This window comes from Lissotriton helveticus, chromosome 5_1 (genome assembly GCF_964261635.1).
Source record: "Lissotriton helveticus chromosome 5_1, aLisHel1.1, whole genome shotgun sequence".
NCBI lineage: Eukaryota > Metazoa > Chordata > Amphibia > Caudata > Salamandridae > Lissotriton > Lissotriton helveticus.
This window is the reverse complement of record NC_136065.1, coordinates 1,061,196,859-1,061,207,501: the sequence shown is the minus strand read 5'-3', so window position 1 is coordinate 1,061,207,501 and position 10,643 is coordinate 1,061,196,859. Positions and strand designations below refer to the sequence as shown.

The window sequence follows — 10,643 nt, the reverse complement described above, 5'->3', positions numbered from 1 at the left end:
ATTAAAAAAAAACAGTATTTTATGTGCATTGGTCAGTGGGTTGCTTCTTTGTCACAGATTTTTTTGTTACTCTGCAATTCATAAGTGACAATTGTAATCTAGCACAGTGACCTATAAACTGTCATCAAAGAGCTGCTTGCAAACTGCATGGTACAAGTTACTAACGTATGTTTTTTCCCAGTCTTTCATTATCCTGATGCTGCTAAAAAGGTTTATATGGGTGGAAATACATTTTTATTTTTTAAAGTCAATGCTAACCACTGGCTGATGTTCTGAATCCCAAGTTTGCGCTTCTCCGGATCAAGCACTCTTTAAAAATGCCTACTAGTATGAATGTTGTGAATCCTACACATTGTAGTACCCTTTGCCTTATGTAACATTTTCTATACACTGATTTACACGTATGATTAATTGTTTCTATATGTTTGTAATGTAAAGTGCTCCAACATCCTACGATGGTATGAGAGATACTATAAAACAAATGAAATACATGTGACAGAGAGGCTATGGAGAGATGAGAGGCACTGCTGAAGGATGATAATAAGGGAATCATTGAAGAACCCCAACAAAGAATGTCGTATCCTGGTGTATAGTAGGGTTTTCATATACTATTCGTCAAAAGCCAATACAATTTAATATATAATGATATATGTGTTTTAGACTGCGCCAATGTTTCCTAAATTTCTTGGAGGGAGAGCCTCCCAAAGCCCCCTTTGTAGTGGTCAGGCTCACTCACTGCACTTGGTGTGCACCTTATGGCGACTGATCTGAAAACATTTGCCAGGGCTGCTTTGGGTTTCCAGTCTGGCCCTGGCGGGAGCAGGAGCCTTTTACTGCGAAATAAAACCAACCAATTAAAAGTTATTCACGGAGATGCAGCACTAACTTTCCCATTAAAATGTTTTGTTTTTTTGCAAATTCTTTGAATATAAAATACTAAGGGGGATATTTACAACAGAAGTGGCAGAGCGTGCCGTTAGCCTCCTTGGCTTAACGACACGCTCCGCCACTTCGGAAACACCGGGCTGCACCATATTTACAAGAATATGGTGCAGCCCTGCGTTTCCCCCTGTGCTGGCGCTACACTTGGCAGTGTAGCGTCAACGGGAAACCCATGCACCATAGTGCAAGGGTGTTTGTATGCAGTGGAAGATTGTTTATGTGCAGGAAGGTCCCGCTTCAATCTTGAAATTCCGTTTTGTCACTTCTATGTGTGCTGCTTAATGCAGCCCACATGCAAGTTACAAAATGACATTTTTTTTAAAGATTGTTTTGTGCAGGAAGGGTCACCTTCCTGAACATAAACAATCCAAGGCGTTTTGCTTTTTCCATGTGTGCTGCACAAAGCAGCACACATTGAAAAAGCAAAAATGAGGAGAAATAAAGGATTTCTCCTTGTTTTGCCAAGTTAAGACCTGGTTTTCCCTGGCTTAATTTTGGAACTACCTCCTATTTATGCTGCCCTTGTAAATAGGGGGCAGCGTCAAAATCAATGGGTGTTGCGGTGGAACGCCAACCGCAACACCCACTGCCCACCCCTTTCACGCTAAGCATTGTGTGACAGGAGACCTTATTTACAAGGTAGCGTTAAGCCATGTTAAATGGTTTAGCGCTGCCTTGTAAATAAGGCAAAGCCTCTATCGCCACGGGAACGTTGCAAAAAGTGATGTTCCCATGGAGATAGGGGCTTCAAATAATGCCCCTAAAATCCTTAGTAATTTGAGTATTTGTTTTGTGTGCACGCGTGTTTATTTTTTCTGAATTACTGTTTTAATGTTTGAAATTTAAATCATACAAATTGCTTGGGGGTCCCCGGCTTCCAGTGGTGACTCAGTGGGGGTCCTCAGGAGTCAAAAGTTTGGGAACCTCTGCCGTAGAGAATTCCCATAGAAGCCCATGTTCACACCAGGACATGGGCTTCTATGGGAATTCACAAGGGCATATTATCAAGCCCATTATCGCCACTTTAGCGGCAGTTTCCTGCCGATAAAGTGGCGATAATTTTAACTCAGGGGCATATTAGCAACGATGAGCGATATTTATCGCTAACGGTGCTTAGCAACTAATTTTTTAACGCTTAGCATCGCCGGAAATTATCGCAGAGATAACTTGCTATTAGCAAGGTTTATCTCAAAAGTGATAAAAATCCTCACGCTAACTGCCAAATGAGAGATTATCGCTGGAAAACCAACGATAATCTCTCGAAGTTTGGCGTTAGCTTGATGATAGGGGCTCACAAACTTAGCCATGATATCCACCTTCCATAGGATATCATGGCTAAGTCAGGAAAATATCAGGTGTAAAAAAAGCAGTGCTAACCGCGGTTAGCACTGCTTTTTTTTATCAGTAACAGGGTTAGCGAAATCCTTGATAATAGGAGAAATGTCACTTAACAACATTTCTACTATTATTTTTCTCTGGAACGCCCCCTTTGCATCTCATTAGAGATGCAAGGGGAAGCGTAGAGAAAAAGGGTGCTAACATGCGAATTTGCGTGTTAGCACCCTGTTGCTGATAGGGAGATAATTTTATCTCCGCTTTCTTGGCTTTTAAAGCCAAAAAAGCGTAGATAAATCCCTTGATAATATGCCCCTCAGTTTCTTGATAATATACCCCTCTGTCTCTAAATGAAGAGAGAGGATCAAGGGTTTGGGGAACAGGATACCCTGTCTGTCAGACCCTGATTTGCTGCTTGAAAATATGCATTCACTTTTGCAAAACACCAATGACCACAGAAAAAGAAATGCTACAAAATATTATAAAACTTAAACATGTGCAGTATGGTACTAAATGACACAAACTAGCCCAGACTAAAAGAATAGGACCACCGAGGGCAGTTTATGTAATCCGCTCTTGCAAGACTTTAATTACAGAACATTAACAGTCATAAACCTATATCACAAACACATTTCCAAATGAAAAGCTTTGACAAACCTGTTTTGTAAGTTCGAATTCACTTGCAAAATGATTGGTTGTTTTTAGCGCTGACCTTTAAATTGTAGCATACACACTGTCTTTGCAAAATAACCTTTATTTGCTTCGCATTTGTCAATGGCCACCCAGGGAGATTTGTTCCAGGTGAATTTTGACGAGAGATGATTACGGCTTAAGTACTATGGATTTGTTCTAAATGAAAAATGCAAATCAAAGCTGGCAAGACCCACCACTGGTCAATGGCATCTGAAAGCGTCGATGCCATTGTGGGCCCGCGCTAATCACAGCTGCCAGGAACCACTCAGCACCGAGTGCTAGGTGCATGTTCTGTACCTAGCGGGGCGCGCGCATAATGAACACAGCACATCAAAGCCAGTCACGAGCTTCAAAGCCAACCGCCAATTGCACCACAGCTCTCGCAAAGAACCATTCTGAGCTTGCACTGGAATTTGGTGCATAACTGACAGCAGAGCGAGGGACAGATCAGAACAGCCTTTTATTATGAAGACGCCGACTCTAGGTTGCATCTCAAGATTTCGCGAAAACTCCGCGGCTCTTGCAATTTAATTTACAGCAGACACAATCACTCCCACTAGATTGAAACCAAGGGGCATATGTATCAACCGTTTTTTTAGTCGCAAACGCTGCGATTCGCAAAAAAGAAGTGTTTGCGACAAAAAATTCGGAAAACCAGAGGTATAAGTAAAATCGCATCGCAAAATTAAGGATTCGCAAATTTTGCGATTCCTTAATTTTGCGTAAGCATTTAAGGAATCGCAAATTGTGATTCCTTAAATGCCATGTATCAAGCCCCCAAGTTGTGCGATTTCTCATTAAGAAATCGCAAATTACCACCAACTTCAAGTTGGTGGTAATTTGCGATTTCAGTCACAAATGCACTTTTTGGCATTTGTAAAGGTGCCATGTGGCGCACCTACATGCCCTTAAGGCATGTATGTGAGCCATATGTGCACACATGTTCATTTCAGGGGTGCATTAGGGTGTCCTTATGACACCCTTGCACCCTTGAAATTATTCTCAATTTGTGATTCTCAAATTGCGAATCGCAAATTGAGAATGACTTCCCAATCATTCCTATGGGCCTCCTGGCCCATAGAAATGAACGGGAATGTATTCCTTAATTGCGATTTCGCAATTTGCTAATCGCAATTAAGGAATATTAAGAATTCGCAAAAGAATTGCGAATTTTTAAATACATCCCATTTTGCAATTCTCAAATAGCGATTCTCAAAGAATTGCTATTTAAGAATCGCAAACACGGATGTTGATACATCTGCCCCTAAGTCCCTTAACTGCCTTTAATTACGATCCCGTTGCGTTCAGAGGGACAGACAAATGGCAAGCACAATTTATGCGTGAGAAACCTGCTGTATATTTACAAGGGCTGCCATCCATCACCACCCATGCACGTCCCATCTCTGCTCGCTTTTATCACCCACCACCGCCACCTCAGTTCATGCAGGCGTGAGATTTATATTATCGTAAATTTTGGGAAATAGCAGTGGTTCGCATACAGAATAATTTGCAGGGACTGACTGTGGCATGATGAGATTCTAGTTAGGTTTTCATTGAAACCGTTTAAAAAGATGGTCTGTGAAAAGTCGCTTCTGCAATAGAAGGGTGGCATTGAGGTAGTCTAGGAGGGTGGTATGCCAGAGGCTACTATTACCGATGCCAATGGGCTACAGGGGACTCTAAAGCAGTTTCTAGCAGAGCCTACACATGTGCGTCAGAGGTTTGTGGAAATGGCTGCCAGGAAAGGCAACAGACCTGTTCATGCAGCTGCCTATAGCTTTAATGTTCTGATCGGCCTCATGGCTCTCACAAGGCCTCCTGCTCTATGTGAGTCATAGGCCTTTTTTTAAAAAAATGGCGAATACTTGATCTTTATTACTTTCACATACATATTGAGCACCTTAGTGCCTCACAAACACTTCCAGATTTAGATGCAACCTGAGAAGGCCCACATTGGGCTCCACCCCCATTCCATAGTTGAGAGGTACATTGCAAAGGTGAGGTGAATGTTGAGATGCTTGTGGGCTCTTGACCTGGTTGAACGAGCTCACCAGGACTCTGTCTGACCAGCCCGTATCCCCCTCCGCTATCACTAAGATACCCCACTTTTACAATATCTTCTTGCTCCCTACATTTTTTCACTGTGTTCCCAGGGAAACTGGATATTGTTATTAGTGGTCCAGGCCCTGATGCCTTTTGTCTTCATCCTAGCCCCTTCTGGTGCCGCTGCCAAAGGATACTTCTGGCAAATAAAATGGGATGGAATGCACTTGTCAGTTGGTGATGATACAGGACTGAGACTTTTGTGCTTCCGCTGCTGGTGCACACACTGACAAAGCATGGAGCAGGTATGTTTGGGGAAAGACAGGCCTACCAATCATGGAGAAAACGTTTAGTGTGCGAGCTCATCAGATCTGGTGTAGAGAATTGAGGGCAATTAGTGAGGTGGACAGGGTGTGGGAGAGGGTGTTGGGCAGTGCAGTGCAGTGCTGGGGTGAGCCTTGCCCAATTGGGCCAAGCCCCTCTGACCATTTCAATCCAAGTTATGTAGGTGACCCTCAAATGTCAAAATGACTGATGCTTTTATTGCTTGAGCTTCTGGAGACATTAGTTGTGATTTCAGGCTTCACGTTTCATTGGTCCCCTGTTGTGCTCTTTGAGAGGTGGGGCTTTGGTGACCAGGAAATCTCCTGCTCCCACTGGGGCAATGACTCTTTTGTCAGAGCTCCAGGAGCCGATGATGAACTTGGGCACTTCATGCTCATAATTTATCATTCAAGGGCATGCTACTCAGATTGAAAAACATTATAAAAGATCAGGATGGGATGTGATGGGGCTAGTTTGCTTCATAGTCCATATATGGTCCATGGATACCACAGCAAGGCATCTGAGATGATGTCATAAGCTCACAATTGCCTACAAATGCACTCTCTGGACCAAGATGTGTGATATATTCTCACAAAGCCTTTTGCTGGTGATCAAGCGATCCAACCAATTCCATTCAGTAGTTCAATTCCTTTGAGCATCTACTGCAGATCAAAATGTGACAGCACAAACTCTGCCCTCAGCAAATGAAAGTTTGCTTGAGGCCGCTCTGCCCTCCATCATAGTTGACAACATCTGGACTCGGCGATTCACGCGACGACACAGCCATCCCTTGGAGAAATTACAGTTTATTTGCCCGGCATGAAATATTTATGAACTTCTTCAAGAAAAACAGATAATGAGGACTCGGCTGGCTCAATGTAAATTCATTTACAAATTTACAAGGGACAGAAAAGCCTAGTGAAACACATTTGAGAAATGTTTGAAATAAATAAGTAATTATGTAGATGGAAGGAGGATCCATTTCCCCCTTCCTTTCTCGAGTGCTCGTCATGCAGTGTACTTTGAGAAGCAGCCGGCAGCAGCTCCAGTGCAGTACAATCAGGGACACAAGATGTTACGTCTATCCGCTCCTGCAGGAGTGTGGAGTTTCAATGGAGCATCTCTCTGATAGTGGCCAAGCCATCAATTACAGGTACATATGGCTAGCAATTGGTAACCATGTGCTGGTGACCTTTGGGGATCTCATCTGCAACTCTTGAGATGTACAGTTTCTTAATATTGGTATTTCAAAAGTAAGTGTGTTGTTATAGTTTGCTAGATTTATAGTGGAAGTTGCCAGTCCCATTGGAATTACAAGTTCTGAGGGAACATGGCAGATTAGGTGCTTATGACCTGGAATATTCAAGGTAATTGGACTTGGTAGTCCACATTCTAGCAACAATTTCACATCTTATGGGAACCCTACGATTCTCTTTCATAATGTCTGGTAACTCTGCATCTTTGGCGGTACCTCTGCCCCCGTTATTGATAACTCCAAGGGGCAAAGTTACAGAGCTGAACTCCAGGGAAGTCAGAATGAATGCATTAGTTTCTGGTTTTCGGTTAGTGATATCAATCATTGCCTACTTAAAAAAAGAAGCTCAACTTTTCAAAAAGGATTGTTTTAAAAAAAGAATGACGGTCCATGATGGGTTCCTTCACTTCTTTGGTGTTTCTAGGGAATATGAAGCCAGTTCTTCTACAACCATTGAATTTAATGATCTAATCCCAAAGACAATAGGTGCAATGATGTGCATGATCAATTTTGAAACCTGTTAGAACAACTCAACTTGCTGGGGTTGCAGTAGGGTATATTTTAAATGGAGTGTTAGAATTTTTAAAAATAAATTTGTATTTGCATCGTAGAAGGGCATCAAAGTTAAAATGATTTAGTCATCTTTTTCCCTCAGCAAAGATGGCAGGCGAGCAGAAAGCAAAGAAGACCAAAAAGCATCATGCCAGCCGCAACCCGGTTCTGGCTCGTGGTATCGGGAAATATTCCCGATCAGCGATGTTTGCCAGAAGAGCAATGTACAAGCGCAAGTACACTGCCACAGAATCAAAGATTGAGAAGAAGGCAAGACCCCCAGGAACTATTTCAAAGCCAGTAGGTGGAGACAAGAATGGAGGCACCCGTATGGTTAAGCTTCGTAAAATGCCACGATACTATCCGACTGAGGATGTACCCCGTAAATTGCTGAGTCATGGTAAAAAGCCCTTCTCCCAGCGCAAGCTGCGTGCCTCCATTTCTCCTGGGACAGTTCTGATTCTTCTTAATGGGCGTCACAGAGGAAAGCGTGTAATGTGTTTGAAGCAGCTTGCATCTGGTTTGCTCCTTGTAACAGGTCCATTGGTTATAAATCGCATTCCACTGCGTAGAGCTCACCAGAAATTCGTCATTGCCACTTCTACCAAGATTGACATCTCTTCAGTAAAAATACCTAAACATCTAACTGACTCCTACTTCAAGAAGAAGAAGCTGCGCAAACCCAAACACCAAGAGGGCGAAATCTTTGACACAGAGAAAGAAAAATACGAGGTAACGGAGCAGCGCAAAAATGACCAGAAGCTAGTGGATTCGCAGCTCTTGCCTCTCATCAAGAAAGAACCCCAACTGCGTGGTTACTTGAGATATACGTTTTGACTAGCCAATGGAGTTTATCCACACAAACTGGTTTTCTAATTGGTTAGAAAATTGCTCATTAAAAGAAAACGTTCTTAAGCCGTAAAAAAAAATAAAAAATGATTTAGTCATTTGTGTATTCTTTCCCATAACTACACATCGCTCTTCTTTTTATAGGATTAAACACACCACAGAGAACATTCTCTATAACAGCGCGGAGTATAAAAATTGTACCTTAATGAACAACATAGTTGCATTGTGTGTGTGTGTGTGTGAGTGTCAGTCATGTGATCAAGACCCTTTTGGGTCGAAATGCGTTATGGCGACTTAGGTCTGCCCGAGCAAGAATAAAGATATTGAAATCTGCAACAAACTGGGGTCCGTGCTCCATTTCCTGGGTGAAGTGGTGTTGTAAAGTGGAGTGCAGCTAATATATCATAATAGTTTTGTTCTGGCGTAACATGGTACATGTGGTTTTTTAACATGCCATAATTATTACCTCCAGTGGTTTGTATGCCTTGCAAACATTGAAGAGACCGGAAAAAAACTGTTGAAAAGAAGGCACACCGGAGGCCGATAAAAATGAGGAATGCAGCAGGGAACTGTGGGATGCCGCAAATGAGGTGTGCCAGCAAACTACCTCTGAGGAAGGAGCACGATTGCTATGAAATGCGTCAGGCAGCGGGACGGAAATAATCAGAAAATAAATCCTTATTCTTCTGAAATAAAGGTTTAGTCAAATCACTGGCTGGAGGAGTGCGTCTTCATATGCAGGGCATATTTGGTGAATATATATATATATATATATATATATATATATATATATATATATATATATATATATATATATATATATATATATATATATATATATATATATATATATATATATATATATATATATATATATATATATATATATATATATATATATATATATATATATATATATATATATATATATATAGGATCATTGTACCTGCCTGTCATGGCCTGCCTCCGTTCTCGCTCTGGTGGTGGTGGCGTTGGAGACTCGAGGCAGCCTTCAGCACAAGCAATAAGGGATCAATTTGGCACGCATTTGCTACTTGCCCCCGATGTTTGGCACATCTTCAATCTAGCTCCGCTTAGGACACTCACCTGAGCATTGCATGTTGGGAATTGAAGTCCTAACAACGGACTACAACTGCAAAGCGGGGCTGGTTTTGTTCCAACCAATAGGAACGCCACAGTAACTACAATGGAGGGACTGATTGACACCCTGTGGACCAAGGCATCTGATGAAGGCGCGAGCCGAAATGCATTATGCCAGCAATGTACCATGAATAAAGGTTTGCCACTGAGTACAGGGCCGGCGCTAGGCATGGGCAGCGTGGGCGGCTGCACAGGGCCTCGCACTCAGCCCACCAGCATGGGGCCACGCACTACTGATGTGTGCTGTTGTTTCCCTGGCGATCTATTTAAAAAAAAGGTGTCACCTTGCAATTAAGGTCCATTGGAGGGGGCCCCCTCGCTGGGCCTCTCAGGGATGGTGTCTGTCTGGAGGCATAGGGGAGGGAGACGCTCCTTCAATTGAAAGGAGACCCATTCACAGACACTGTGGGGGGCCCATTGCCCAGCATTTTGGCGCCCCCACAGTTTTAACTTTTAGACCACAATCAATTCTCACACCTATCGGGCTGAAGGTGTGAGAAATGCTTGTGGAGTAAAAGCTAAAACTGTGGGGGCGCCAAAATGCTGGACAATGGGCCCCCCACAGTGTCTCTGAATGGTGTCCTTGCAGGGGGCCACTTATCTAAATTAGAGGGGGCCTCGCACGTTGCCTTTTAGCCCAGGGCCACGCAAATGCTAGGACCGGCCCTGACTGAGTACCCCGCTGTGTCCCCTGGTCTTTCTCTGGATCGACTTCCCTGTATATATATATATATATATATATATATATATATATATATATATATATACTAGCAGCCCGTCCCGACCTTGTCCGAGAATGAATTGCTGCCGGCCAGTAGTATATTGTTTTGTAGGATTTCGTTTAGATAGCATTTCTTACCCTGACAGGCCTGTGAAACGCTCCGATTCACAGTGCACTGCTGATGCACTTAAGAGTGCGCGTTCAGTAGTGTGTGAACTCGAGTTTCCCTACTTTATTTTTCCTTGCAATAATATATAGCGCGAACTTGACAACATGGCATGAGCACAATTTACATTACAGAAGAGCACATTCATTTGTGGTAGGCACGGGGTGACAAAGCGATTTGCCTGGAATCACAGGATGTTGAGCTAATGCCGAGATTCGAACTTGTGGCGGGAGGTGTGTCTAAAAGTGTAGGTCGGTGCTGGCCATCAATGAGAGAGACGAATGCATTTTTCAAATGGGTGGTGAAAAAATATGAGTATGTTGCTGGAGATGTGGGCCGCCGTGCCACCAATGTACTTACCGGAGAGGGTAAACACCCATTATTCCGCAACATTCTTTCCGCATACCATCACTCCGCATACTTTCATTACGAAAGTACCATGGGGCCTATTATCAAGGACAGGCGATACATTATCGCCGCTTTTATCGGCAGGAAACTGCCGATAAAGCGGCGATAATGGCCTTGATAATATGCTCTATGAATTCCAATTGAAGCCCATGTTAGATGTGAACACATCTAACATGGGCTTCGATTGGAATTCA

The 10,643-nt window shown here is 42.9% G+C and overlaps 1 pseudogene; it reads left to right on the top strand.

Moving 5' to 3' along the window:
* Window positions 1-7,239: 7,239 nt before the first annotated feature.
* Window positions 7,240-8,059, top strand: LOC144755107 (large ribosomal subunit protein eL6 pseudogene; annotated as a pseudogene).
* Window positions 8,060-10,643: the final 2,584 nt, after the last annotated feature.